The sequence below is a fragment of the Oncorhynchus clarkii genome, chromosome 2, assembly GCF_045791955.1.
Source record: "Oncorhynchus clarkii lewisi isolate Uvic-CL-2024 chromosome 2, UVic_Ocla_1.0, whole genome shotgun sequence".
NCBI lineage: Eukaryota > Metazoa > Chordata > Actinopteri > Salmoniformes > Salmonidae > Oncorhynchus > Oncorhynchus clarkii.
In genome coordinates, this window is record NC_092148.1 from 60,020,021 (window position 1) to 60,034,055 (window position 14,035).

Here is a 14,035-nt window from a genome sequence, read left to right on the forward strand (position 1 = left end):
GTGGAGACAGGGGGTTCTCCAGGGGTGGTCAGAGGAGTGTTCTGGAAGGTGTTTGGGAGTTTCCATCGGTGCCACGCCGGTGGAGAGTCCAGACCAGGGTTCCACGGTGTGCATTCCCCCCGAGTATGCCGATTTGGCAATCGCTTTCAGTAAAGTGAAAGACACTGGCTTGAGGGGGCTAAACACCCCTTTCTCATCTGGACCAACCACCAGAATCTGGAGTATATTCGGGCAGCTAGGAGACTTAACCCACGTCAGGCAAGGTGGGCCATGTTCTTCACCCGGTTCCGGTTTACTTTGTCTTATAGACCGGGCTCCCAGAACGTGAAGGCTGACGCACTGTCCCGCCTTTATGACACGGAGGATGGGTCCACCGAACCTACTCCCATCCTTCCCGCCTCGAAGCTGGTAGCCCCAGTGGTATGGGAGGTGGACTCGGACATCGAGCGGGCGTTACGGGCAGAACCCGCGCCTCCCCAGTGTCCAGCGGGGCGAAGGTACGTGCCGCTTGGTGTTCGGGACAAACTGATTCGGTGGGCTCACGTCCTACCCTCCTCGGGTCACCCTGGGGTGACGAGGACAGTGGGGAGCCTTCAGGGGAGGTATTGGTGGCCTACGTTGGCTAAGGACGTTAAGGGTTATGTCTCCTCCTGTTCAGTGTGCGCTCAGAGTAAGGCTCCTAGGCACCTTCCTAGAGGGAAGCTACAACCCCTCCCTGTTCCACAGCGGCCATCTCTCCTCAGGCCGGTGGTAGCTGGTCCCCTGCAGGACAGTGAGGTACCGGAGGTCCCTCCCCCCCTGCTGGACATCGAGGGGTCCCCGGCGTATACGATCCGGGCCATTCTGGACTCAAGACGCCGGGTGAGGGGCCTGCAGTACCTCGTGGACTGGGAGGGGTACGGTCCGGAGGAGAGGTGCTGGGTACCGGTGGGGGACATCTTGGATCCCTCCATGTTGAGGGATTTCCATCGCCTCCATCCGGATCGCCCTGCGCCTCGTCCTCCGGGGCGACCTCGAGGCCGGTGTCGGCGCGCTGCGGGAGCCGTGCGTCAGGGGGGGGGGGGGGGTACTGTCACGAGTCCGACCAAGGGTGTTTCCCTTTCCCGGGCAGGTGGCGCTCGGCGGTCGTCGTCACCGGCCTATTAGCTGCCACTGATTGTTTTTCCTCCCCCTCCTTGTATGTTGAGTGGTAGCACCTGTGGATGTTTAATTAGTTTGTCTTTATTAGACAGCCTGGTTGTTGTGCGGGATTATTTCTATGTAACCTTCGGCTCTGTGGTATAGGCACGTGTTAGTGCCCGGTCGAGATTGTTTCCCATTGTACATTTTGATTCCCTGTGTTGTGGGAACGTAACTTTTTTGTGAGCACCCTGTGGTGCGTTGGTGCGATTAAAAGACGCGCAGCATTGAACTCTCTGTCTCCTGTATTTGACTCCACACCCACGACACCCGGAGCATTACACTCACCTCCTGGCTACACTAGTGACCATATCCCCCGTGCATCCCGCAAAGGCGAAGGTGTTGCTAACATTTAAGATAGCAAATTTCAATTTACAAAAATAAAAATTACGTTTTCGTCTTTTGAGCTTCTAGTCATAAAATCTATGCAGCCTACTTAATCACTTTTTTATAGCTACTGTTTACAGGCCTCCTGGGCCATATATAGCGTTCCTCATTGAGTTCCCTGAATTCCTATCGGACTTTGTAGTCATAGCAGATAATATTCTAATTTTTGGTGACTTTAATATTCACATGGAAAAGTCCACAGACCCACTCCAAAAGGCTTTCGGAGCCATCATCGACTCAGTGGGTTTTGTCCAACATGTCTCTGGACCTACTCACTGTCACAGTCATACTCTGGACCTAGTTTTGTCCCATGGAATAAATGTTGTGGATCTTAATGTTTTTCCTCATAATCCTGGACTATCGGACCACCATTTTATTACGTTTGCAATTGCAACAAATAATCTGCTCAGACCCCAACCAAGGAACATCAAAAGTTGTGCTATAAATTCACAGACAACACAAAGATTCCTTGATGTCCTTCCAGATTCCCTCTGTCTACCCAAGGACGCCAGAGGACAAAAATCAGTTAACCACCTAACTGAGGAACTCAATTTAACCTTGCGCAATACCCTAGATGCAGTTGCACCCCTAAAAACTAAAAACATTTCTCATAAGAAACTAGCTCCCTGGTATACAGAAAATACCAGAGCTCTTAAGCAAGCTTCCATAAAATTGGAACGGAAATGGCGCCACACAAAACTGGAAGTCTTCCGACTAGCTTGGAAAGATAGTATCGTGCAGTATCGAAGAGCCCTTACTGCTGCTCGATCATCCTATTTTTCCAACTTAATTGAGGAAAATAAGAACAATCCGAAATTCCTTTTTAATACTGTCGCAAAGCTAACTAAAAAGCAGCATTCCCCAAGAGAGGATGGCTTTCACTTCAGCAGTAATAAATTAATGAGGAAAAGCTCATGATTATTAGAAAGAAAATTACGGACTCCTCTTTAAATCTGCCTATTCCTTCTAAGCTCAGTTGTCCTGAGTCTGCACAACTCTGCCAGGACCTAGGATCAAGAGAGACACTCAAGTGTTTTAGTACTATATCTCTTGACACAATGATGAAAATAATCATGGCCTCTAAACCTTCAAGCTGCATATTGGACCCTATTACAACTAAACTACTGAAAGAGCCGATTCCTGTGCTTGGCCCTCCTATGTTGAACATAATAAACGGCTCTCTATCCACCGGATGTGTACCAAACTCACTAAAAGTGGCAGTAAAAAAGCCTCTCTTGAAAAAGCCAAACCTTGAACCAGAAAATATAAAAAACTATCGGCCTAAATCGAATCTTCCATTCCTCACAAAAATGTTAGAAAAGGATGTTGCGCAACAACTCACTGCCTTCCTGAAGACAAACAATGTATATGAAATGCTTCAGTCTGATTTTAGACCCCATCATAGCACTGCGACTGCACTTGTGAAGGTGGTAAATGACCTTTTATTGGCATCAGACCGAGGCTTTGCATCTTAGTGCTGCTTTTAATACCATTGATCACCACATTCTTTTGGAGAGATTGGAAACCCAAATTGGTCTACACGGACAAGTTCTGGCCTGGTTTAGATCTTATCTGTCGGAAAGATATCAGTTTGTCTCTGTGAATGGTTTGTCCTCTGACAAATCAACTGTAAATTTCGGTGTTCCTCAAGGTTCCGTTTTAGGACCACTATTGTTTTCACTATATATTTTACCTCTTGGGGATGTCATTCGAAAACATAATGTTAACTTTCTCTGCTATGCGGATGACACACAGCTGTACATTTCAATGAAACATGGTGAAGCCGCAAAATTGCCCTCACTAGAAGCCTGTGTTGCAGACACAGGACAAAACAGAGATGCTTGTTCTAGGTCCCAAGAAACAAAGAAATCTTCTGTTGAATCTGACAATTAATCTTAATGGTTGTACAGTCGTCTCAAATAAAACTGTGAAGGACCTCGGCGTTACTCTGGACCCTGATCTCTCTTTTGACGAACATATCAAGACTGTTTCAAGGACAGTTTTTTTCCATCTACGTAACATTGCAAAAATCTGAAACCTTCTGTCCAAAAATGATGCAGAAAAATTAATCCATGCTTTTGTTACTTCTAGGTTAGACTACTGCAATGCTCTACTTTTCGGCTACCCGGATAAAGCACTAAATAAACTTCAGTTAGTGCTAAATACGGCTGCTAGAATCCTGACTAGAACCCAAAAAAATTATCATATTACTCCAGTGCTAGCCTTGCCGAGTTTATATATATTTTGACCTTTATTTAACTAGGCAAGTCAGTTAAGAACACATTCTTATTGCCTACCAAAAGGCAAAGGCCTCCTGCGGGGACCGGGGCCTGGGATTAAAAATAAATAAAATATAAATAGGACAAAACACACATCACAACAAGAGAGACAACACAACACTACATAAAGACAGACCTAAGACAACAACATAGCAAGGCAGCAACACATGACAACACAGCATGGTAGCAACACAACATAACAACAATATGGTAGCAACACAACATGGTAGCAGCACAAAACAGGGTACAAAAAATATTGGGCACAGACAACAGCACAAAGGGCAAGGTAGAGGCAACAATACATCACACAAAGCAGCCACAACTGTCAGTAAGAGTGTCCACGATTGAGCCTTTGAATGAAGATATTGAGATAAAACTGTCCAGTTTGAGTGTTTGTAGCAGCTCGTTCTAACTGCAGCGAATTGAAAAGAGGAGTGACTTAGGGATGTGTGTGCTTTGGGGACCTTTAACAGAATGTGACTGGCAGAACAAGTGTTGTATGTGGAGGATGAGGGCTGCAGTAGATATCTCAGACATGGGGGAGTGAGGCCTTTTATAAATAAGCATCAACCATTGGGTCTTGCGACGGGTATACAGAGATGACCCGTTTACAGAGGAGTATAGAGTGCAGTGATGTGTCCTATAAGGAGCATTGGTGGCAAATCTGATGGCCGAAAGGTAAAGAACATCTAGCCGCTCGAGAGCACTCTTACCTGCCGACCTATAAATTATGTCTCCGTAATGTGCGAGGGGCGGCAGGTAGACTAGTGGTTAGAGTGTTGGACTAGTAACCATAAGGTTGCAAGATCAAATCCCCAAGGTAAAAATCTATTGTTCTGCCCCTGAACAAGATAGTTAACCCACTGTTCCTAGGCTGTCATTGAAAATAAGAATTTGTTCTTAACTGACCTGCCTAGTTAAATAAAGATAAAATTATAGCTTGGGTAGGATAGTAATCTGAATCAGGGTTAGTTTGGCAGCTGGGTTAAAAGAGGAGTGAATACGATAGAAGAAACCAAGTCTAGATTTAACTTTAGCCTGCAGCTTTGATATGTGCTGAGAGAAGGACAGTGCACCGTCTAGCCATACTCCATACTTGTATGAGGTGACTACATCAAGCTCTCAGAGGTAGAAATAACACCTGTGGGAGGAGGGGCATTCTTCTTACCAGACCTTTGTTTTGGAGGTGTTCAGAACAAGGTTAAGGGTAGGGAAAGACTTAACCAAATATTAAAATAGGATATAGAAAGATAACCCAGATGAACAAATAGGTCAAAAATCTAACACCACCATCCTCGTAAAACAAGGTTAAACCACATGACCTTTGTTTTGGAGGTATGTCAGAGCAGCTTACAGATTACTGCCTCTGTACATAGCACATCTGTAAATATCCCCTCCAACAACCTCACCCCCATACTGTTACTTATTTTTGTTGCTCCTTTGCATTTATTGCCTTACCTCCCTTATCCTACCTCATTTGCATTCACTTGTATATAGACGTTTTCTATTGTATTACTGTGTTTGTTTATCCCATGTTTAACTCTGTGTTGTTGTTTGTGTCGCACTGCTTTGCTTTATCTTGGCCAGGTCGCAGTTGTAAATGAGAACTTGTTCTCAACTAGCTTTAAATAAAGGTGAAATAAATTTAAAAATAAAAAATCACTGCGGAGTGTTTTTTGTTTTAACGTTATTGAAGTCATGTTTAATATTGAGCGCACGGTGGCGCCAAAGAACAATAACGTTGCCCGTTTATGGCTTAAACTGACAGTGTCGTATTTTGATGACGTCACTGCAATGGCCGCTCTCACTGTATCGTGTAGGTTTTTTTTATTTCCTCCAGCATAGCAGATAAATAACCATACCATTATTTATTGTAGAGCCTCAGACAAAGAGGAAGAGAGACGGGGTTGTTCTTAACGCCGCCTGTCTTCAACGAGGTTCAGGTTGGAAAGGTGACTGAAAATATTTAAAGTTTATGTAGCTAACGTTACTGGTGTTTGTAGGGGGAGGGTTGCATTGTTAATTGAACAGACAAGCATGCTTCGATAGCAGACCAGAAAGTGCTATTTTGCGTGTATAAAGTTGCTTTTCGGTTGCATTGGTTGGTTAAACCTTTTTAACTCATTGTGGCATCTTCTAAATACAAATCAGACGTTAGCCTCTTGTCTGGTATAGCCCTCGCAGTTTTCGGGCCTGCTTCACCCGGTAACTAGCTAACGTTAGCATTGTTGTTGTAAGCTAACGACACATCTTTTCGTCCTACTGCGCTGAAGTTGCCTCTTAATTTGCTTATATCTAGCTACGACATTGTTCTACTAAAAACACAGAGTCCCCCAGTTTTAATAAGAATATTGTGTTGAAGGCAGCTATGATCACCTTCTCTAGTTGAAACACAACTAGTTAACGTTCGCTTACTTCGCTAGGTAATTTCCCAATAAAATGTGATTTGATATAAAATATCAATATGTAATCATCTCTGACAGACTTATTGACCTGCGTGAAGTTTACTATTCTCGAGATATGGCGGATGCACTCGCTACATGCATGTATCTTATTACGAACTTTGGGGCCATATGCAATCAGATTACTAGCTACAATTCGCGTTTTGACGTCTTCCATCGAGAAAGGGATAGACACCCTATGTTGATGATTTAAATGAAATCACATTTTCTTGGTCACATACAGTACCAGTCAAGTTGACACCTACTCATTTAAGGAATTTAATTTTTGTTACTACATTGTAGAAAAACTATGACATAACACATGGAATCATGTAGTAACCAAAAAAATACAAATCAAAACATTTTTGATTCTTCAAAGTAGCCACCCTTTGCCTTGACAGCTTTGCACACTCTTGGCATTCTCTCCACCATCTTTACCTGCAATGCTTTCCCAACGGTCTTGAATGAGTACCCAAATGCTGAGCACTTGTTGGCTACTTTTCCTTCACTCTGCTGTCCAACTCATCCCAAACCATCTCAATTGAGTTGAGGTTGGGTGATTGTGGAGACCAGGTCATCAGATGCATCACACTCCTTCTTGGTCAAATAGACCTTACACTGCCTGGGGGTGTAAAAACAAATGATAGTCCCACTAAGTGCAAACCAGATGGGATGGCGTATCACTGCAGAATTCTGTGGTAGCCATGCTGGTTCAGTGCCTTGAATTCAAAATAAATCACTGACAGTGTCACCAGCAAAGCACCATCACACCACCTCCATGCTTCACGGTGGGAACCACACATGTGAAGGTCACCAGTTCACCTGCTCTGCGTTTCACAAAGACACAGTGGTTGGAACCAAAAATCGGAACTTTGGACTCATCAGACCACTGGTCTAATGTCTGTTGCTCGTGTTTCTTGGACCAAGCAAGTCTTAATATTGGTGTCCTTTAGTAGTGGTTCCTTTGCTATAATTTGACCATGAAGGCCTGATTCACACAGTCTCCTGTGAACAGTGGATGTTGAAAAGTGTCTGTTACTTGAACTTTGTGAATCATTTACTTGGGCTGCAATTCTTGAGGCTGGTAACTCTAATGAACTTACCATCTGCAGCAGAGGTAACTCTGGGTCTTTATTTCCTGTGGCAGTCCTCATGAGCCAGTTCCATCATATTTCTTGATGGTTTTTGTGACTGCACTTGAAGAAACTTTCTTAAGTTCTTAAGAAGAAAAAACTTTTTAAAGTTCTTAATTTTTGATATTGACTGACCTTCATGTCTTAAAATAAGTATGGACAATTGTATCTCTTTGCTAATTTGAGCTGTTGCCATAATATGGACTTGGTCTTTTACCAAATAGCACCCCAACTGATTGGCTCAGATGCATTAAGAAGGAAAGAAATACCACAAATGAACTAACAAGGCATACCTGTTAATTGAAATGCATTCCAGGTGACTACCTCATGAAGCCTGTTGAGAGAATGCCAGGAGTGTGTAAAGCTGTCATAAAGGCAAAGGGTGGCTGCTTTGGTGAATGTCAAATATAACATACATTTTGGTTACTACATGATTCCATATGTGTTATTTCATAGTTTATTTCTTCACTATTATTCTACAATGTAGAAAATAGTATAAATAAATAAAAACCCTTGAATGAGTAGCTGTGTCAAATTTTGGCTGGTACTGTATGCTGAACAAAAATATAAACCCAACATGAAACAATTAATGATTTTACTGAGTTCATATAAGGAAACCAGTCAATGTTCTATTATAATCTCCACCCGGCACAGCCAGAGGAGGACTGGCCACTCCTCATAGCCTGGTTCCTCTAGGTTTCTTCCTAGGTTTTGGCCTTTCTAGGGAGTTTTTCCTAGCCACCGTGCTTCTTCACATGCATTGCTTGCTGTTTGGGGTTTAAGGCTGGGTTTCTGTACAGCACTTTGAGATATCAGCTGATGTAAGAAGGGCTATATAAATTGATTTGAATTTAACTAAATTCATTAGGCCCTAATCTATGGATTTCACATAACTGGGCAGGGGCGCAGTCATTGGAGGGCATAGGCACACCAACCTGGGAGCTACTGACAAACATATGGGCCTAGCTCCCAAGTGGGTGGGCCTATGCCCACCTATGGCTGCGCCTAGTTTCATCAGCTGTCCGGGTGGTTGGTCTCAGTTGATCCCACAGGTGAAGAAGCTGGATGTGGAGGTCCTGGGCTGGTGTGGTTACACGTGATCTGCGATTTTGAGGCCTGGTTGGACATACTGCCAAATTCTCTAAAATTATGTTGCTTTATGTTTGAGAAATTAACATTCTATTCTCTGGCAAAAGCTCTGATGGACATTCCTGCAGTCAACATGCCAGTTGCACGCTCCCTCAAATTGAGACATCTTTGGCATTGTGTTGTGTGACGACAACTGCACATTTTATAGCGTCCTTTTCTTGTCCCCGGCACAAGGTGCACCTGTGTAATGATTGTGCTGTTTAATCAGCTTTTTGATATACCACACCTGTCAGGTGGATGGATTATCTTGGAAAAGGAGAAATTCTCACTAACTGAGTAAACAAATTTGTGCACAAAATTGGAGTGAAATATGGAACATTTCTGTGATCTTTTATTTCAGCTCATGAAACATGGGACCAACACTTTACATGTTGCATTTATATTTTTTTCTCTGTATATTTATCAGATGTTATTGCAGGTGTATCAAAATGCTTGTGATCCTAGCTCCAACGTTGCAGTAATATCTAACGATACACACTGATGTAAAATATTGGAATTTAGAAGTATTAGGACGCGCAATGTCGGTGTCAGGACTATGTATATGTACAGTTGAAGTCGGAAGTTTACATACACTTTAGCCAACTACATTTAAACTCAGTTTTTCACAATTCCTGACATTTAATCCTAGTAAAAATTCCCTGTTTTAGGTCATTTAGGATCACCACTTTATTGTAAGAATGTCAGAAGAATAGTAGAGAGAAGGATTTATTTCAGGTTTTATTTCTTTCATCACATTCCCAGTGGGTCAGAAGTTTACATACACTCAATTAGTACTTGGTAGCATTGCCTTTAAATTGATTAATTGGGCCAAACGTTTCGGGTAGCCTTCCACAAGCTTCCCACAATAAGTTGGGTGAATTGTGGCCCATTCCTCCTGACAGAGCTGGTGTAACCGAGTCAGGTTTGTAGGCCTCCTCGCTCTCACACGCTTTGTCAGTTCTGCCCACAAATGTTCTATGTGATTAAGGTCAGGGCTTTGTTGTCCTTGAGCCAATTTTCCACGACTTAGGAAGTATGCTTGGGGTCATTGTCCATTTGTAAGACCCATTTGCGACCAAGCTTTAACTTCCTGACTGATGTCTTGAGATGTTGCTTCAATATGTCCACATAATCTTCCTTCCTCATGACGCCATCTATTTTGTGAAGTGCACCAGTCCCTCCTGCAGCAAAGCACCACAACATGATGCTGCCACCCCTGTGCTTCACAGTTAGGATGGTGTTCTTCGGCTTGCAAGCATTCACCTTTTTCCTACAAACATAACGATGGTCATTATGGCCAAACAGTTCTATATTTGTTTCATCAGACCAGAGGACATTTCTCCAAAAAGTACGATCTTTGTCCCCATGTGCAGTTGCAAACCGTAGTCTGTCTTTATGGCGGTTTTGGAGCAGTGGCGTCTTCCTTGCTGAGCGGCCTTTCAGGTTATGTCGATATAGGACTCGTTTTACTGTGTATACTTTTGTACCTGCTTCCTCCAGCATCTTCACATGGTCCTTTTCAGTTCTGGGATTGATTAGCACGTTTCGCACCAAAGTACGTTCATCTCTAGGAGACAGAACGCATCTCCTTCCTGAGCAGTATGATGTCTGCGTGAGTCCATGGTGTTCATACTTGTGTACTATTGTTTGTACAGATGAACATGGTACCTTCATGCATTTAAAAATTGCTCCCAAAGATGAACCAGACTTGTGGAGGTCTCAAACTTTTTTTCTGAGGTCTTGGCTGATTTCTTTTGATTTTCCCATGATGTCAAGCAAAGTGGCAATGAGTTTGAAGGAAGGCCTTGAAATACATCCACGGGTACACCTCCAATTGACTCAAATGATGTCAATTAGCCTGTCAGAAGCTTCTAAAGCCATGACACCCTTTTTTCCAAGCTGTTTATTGGCACAGTCAACTTAGTGTATGTAAACTTCTAACCCACTGGAATTGTGATACAGGGAATTATAAGTGAAATCATCTGTATGTAAACAATTGTTGGAAAAATGACTTGTCATACACAAAGTAGATGTCCTAACCGACTTGCCAAAACTTTGGTTTGTTAACAAGAAATGTGTGGAGTCGTTGAAAAACAAGTTTTAAGGACTCCAACATAAGTGTATGTAAACTTCCGACTTCAATTGTATGTGTGGTAAGAAGTATAGACATTATGGACAGTATATGAATATAATATGTAGTATATCTGAAGAGTGGTATATGTACAGCAGTATTTATACAGTGCATTCGGGAATGTATTCAGACCCCTTCCCTTTTTCCACATTTTGATACCTTTCAGCCTTATTCCAAAAAGTATTGACATAAATACAAATTCTCATCAATCTACACACAATGACGAAGTGAAAACAGGTTATTAGAAATGTTTGCTAATTTATTTACATAAGTATTCAGATCCTTTGCTATAAGACTCGAGTGCATCCTGTCCTTGAGATGTTTCTACAACTTGATTGGTGGCCAACTGTGGTGAATTCAATTAATTGAAAAAGAAAAGGAGAGCTGCACACCCTAGGAGCTCAGATGCAATAATTAAATAACCTAATATCTAATGTTTCGACAGACAAGCTGTTTTCATCAGGGTATTTCAATTCATTGGACATGATTTGGAAAGGCACACACCTGTCTATATACAGGTTGACAGTGCATGTCAGAGCAAAACCAAGCCACGAGGTCGAAGGAATAGTCTGTAGAGCTCTGAGACATGATTGTATTGAGGCACAGATCTGGGGAAGGGTAGCAAAACAATTCTGCAGCATTGAAGGTCCCCAAGAACACAGTGGACTCCATCATTCTTAAATGGAAGAAGTTTGGAACCACCAAGACTCTTCCTAGAGCTGGCCAAACTGAGCAACCGGGGGAGAAGGGCCTTGCTCAGGGAGGTGACCAAGCACCCGATGGTCACTCTGACAGAGCTCTAGAGTTCCTCTGTGGAGATGGGAGAACCTACCAGAAGGACAACCATCTCTGCAGCACTCTACCAATCAGGCCTTTATGGTAGAGTGGCCAAACAAATGCTTAGAGTTTGCGAAAAAAGGCACCTAAAGGACTCTCAGATCCTCTGATCTTATGAAACCAAGATTCAACTCTTTAGCCTGAATGCCAAGCATTCTGGAGGAGGACACCGGTCACCATCCCTATGGTGAAGCATGGTGGTGGCAGCATCGTGCTTTAAGGATCTTTTTCAGCGGCAGGGACTGGGAAACTAGTCAGGATCGAGGAAAATATGAATTGAGTGAATTAAAGCTCCAGAGCGCTCAGACTGGGGCTAAGGTTCACCTTCCAACAGGACAACAACCCCAATGCAGGAGTGACTTCGGGGCAAGTCTCTGAGTGGCCCAGACAGAGCCTGGACATGAACCCAATCTAACGTTTCTGAAGAGACCTGAAAATAGCTGTGCAGCAACTCTCCTCATCCAACCTGACAGAGCTTGAGAGGATCTGCAGAGAAGAATGGGAGAAACTCCACAAATACAGGTGTGCCAAGCTTGTGTCATACCCAAGAAGACTCAATGCTGTAATCGCTGCCAAAGGTGCTTCAACATGGTACTGAGTAAAGAGTCTGAATGCTTATGTAAATGTGATATTTCAGTTTATTTGTAATAATTTTGCAAAATGTCTAAAAACCCATTTTTGCTTTGTTATTATGGGGTATTGTGTGTCGATTGATGAGAGGGGAATATATTTAATCCATTTTAGAATAAGGCCATAAGGTAACAAAATGGGAAAAGTCAGAGGTCTGAATACTTTCTGAATGCACTGTATAGGATAGGCCTTGAATAGAATACAGTACATACTTATGAAGTGGGTAAAACAGTGTGTAAACTTTATTAAATTGACCAGTATTCCATTACGATGTACATAGGGCAGCAGCCTCTAAGGTGCATGGTAGAGTAACTGGGTGCTAGCTGGCTAATGACAGTGACTAAAGTTCAGGGCATGGTACTGAGTGGAGGCTGGCTAGTGACAGTGACTAAAGATCAGGGCAGGGTACTGAGTGGAGGCTGGCTAGTGGTGACTATTTAACAGTCCGATGGCCTTGAGATTTAGTTGTTTTTCATCCTCTCGATCCCAGCTTTGATGCACCTGTACTGGCCTTCTGCATTGTACTGAGGTAAATAGGCTGTGGCTCGGGTGGCTCAAGTCCTTGATGATCTTCTTGGACTTCCTTTGACACCGGGTGCTGTAGATGTCCTGGAGAGCAATGTTCCCCCGGTGATGCGTTGTGCAGACCATGTGATCAAGCCCGACAGAATGCCCTCAATGGCGCATCTGTAAAAGTTGGATGGTTTTAGGGGCCATGCTGAATTTATTCAGCATCCTGAGGTTGATGAGGTGCTGTTGTGCCTTCTTTACCCACACTGTCTGTTTGGGTGGACCATTTCAGATTGTCAGTGACGTGTATGTCGAGGAACTTTAAGCTTTTCAATTCATCCACTTCGGCTCATCGATGTGGTTGGGGGCATGCTCCCTCTTCTGTCTCCTGAAATCCATGATCAGCTCCTTTGTTTTGTTGACGTTGAGGGAGAGGTTATTTTCCTGGCACCACTCTGCCAGGGCCCTCACCATCTCCCTGTAGGCTGTCTCGCCGTCATTGGTAATCAGGCATACCACTATTATTGTCTGCAAACTTGATGATTGAGTTGGAGGCGTGCATGGCCACGCAGTCATGGGTGAACAGGGAGTACAGGAGGGAGCTGAGCACACACCCTTGTGCGGACCCCGTGGTGAAGATCAGTGGAGTGGAGATGTTGTTTCCTACCTTCACCACTTGGTGGCCTGTCAGGAAGTACAGGGCCCAGTTGCACAGGGTGTGGTTGAGACCCAGGGCCCCAAGCTTGATGATGAGTTTGTTAGGGTAACATGGTGTTGAAGGCTGAGCTGTAGTCTATGAACAGCATTCAGGTATTCCGCTTGTCCAGATGGGAGAGGGCTGGGTGCAGTGTGATGATGATTGCGTTATCTGTGGATCTGTTGGGGCGGTATGCAAATTCCAGTGGGTCTAGGGTGTTGTAAGGTGGAGGTGATATGATCCTTAACTAGCCTCTCAAAGCACTTCATGGTGACAGAAGTGAGTGCTACGGAGCTTAATTCAGTTATTTTGCTTTCTTGGGAACATCTTAAAGCAAGTGCAGACAACAGACTTGGATAGGGATTGAATATGTCCGTAAACACTCCAGCCAGCTGGTCTGCGCATGCTCTGACGCGGCTAGGGATGCCGTCTGAGCCGGCAGCCTTGCGAGGGTTAACACGCTTAAATGTTTTACTAATGTCGGCCACGGAGAACGAGAGCTCACAGTCCACGGGAGCGTTGGTGGCCCGTGTTGGCGTCACTGTGTTTTCCTCGAAGCAGGCAAAGAAGGTGTTTAGGTTGTCCGGGAGAAAGACGTTGGTGTCCACGACGTGGCTGGTTTCCCTTTATAATCTGTGATTGTCTGTAGTCCTTGCCACAAATGTCTCGTATCTGAGCCGTTG

The 14,035-nt window shown here is 43.8% G+C and overlaps 1 protein-coding gene across 1 annotated transcript in view; it reads left to right on the forward strand.

Annotated features, from left to right (window-relative positions):
• The first annotated feature begins 5,630 nt into the window (after positions 1-5,630).
• Positions 5,631-14,035, forward strand: part of LOC139371014 (zinc finger CCCH domain-containing protein 18-like) — a 37,724-nt gene continuing 29,319 nt past the window's right edge. Inside the window, exon 1 of the mRNA XM_071111036.1 lies at positions 5,631-5,797. The gene's annotated coding sequence lies outside the window, so the exon portion shown is untranslated. The remainder of the gene's footprint in view (positions 5,798-14,035) is intronic.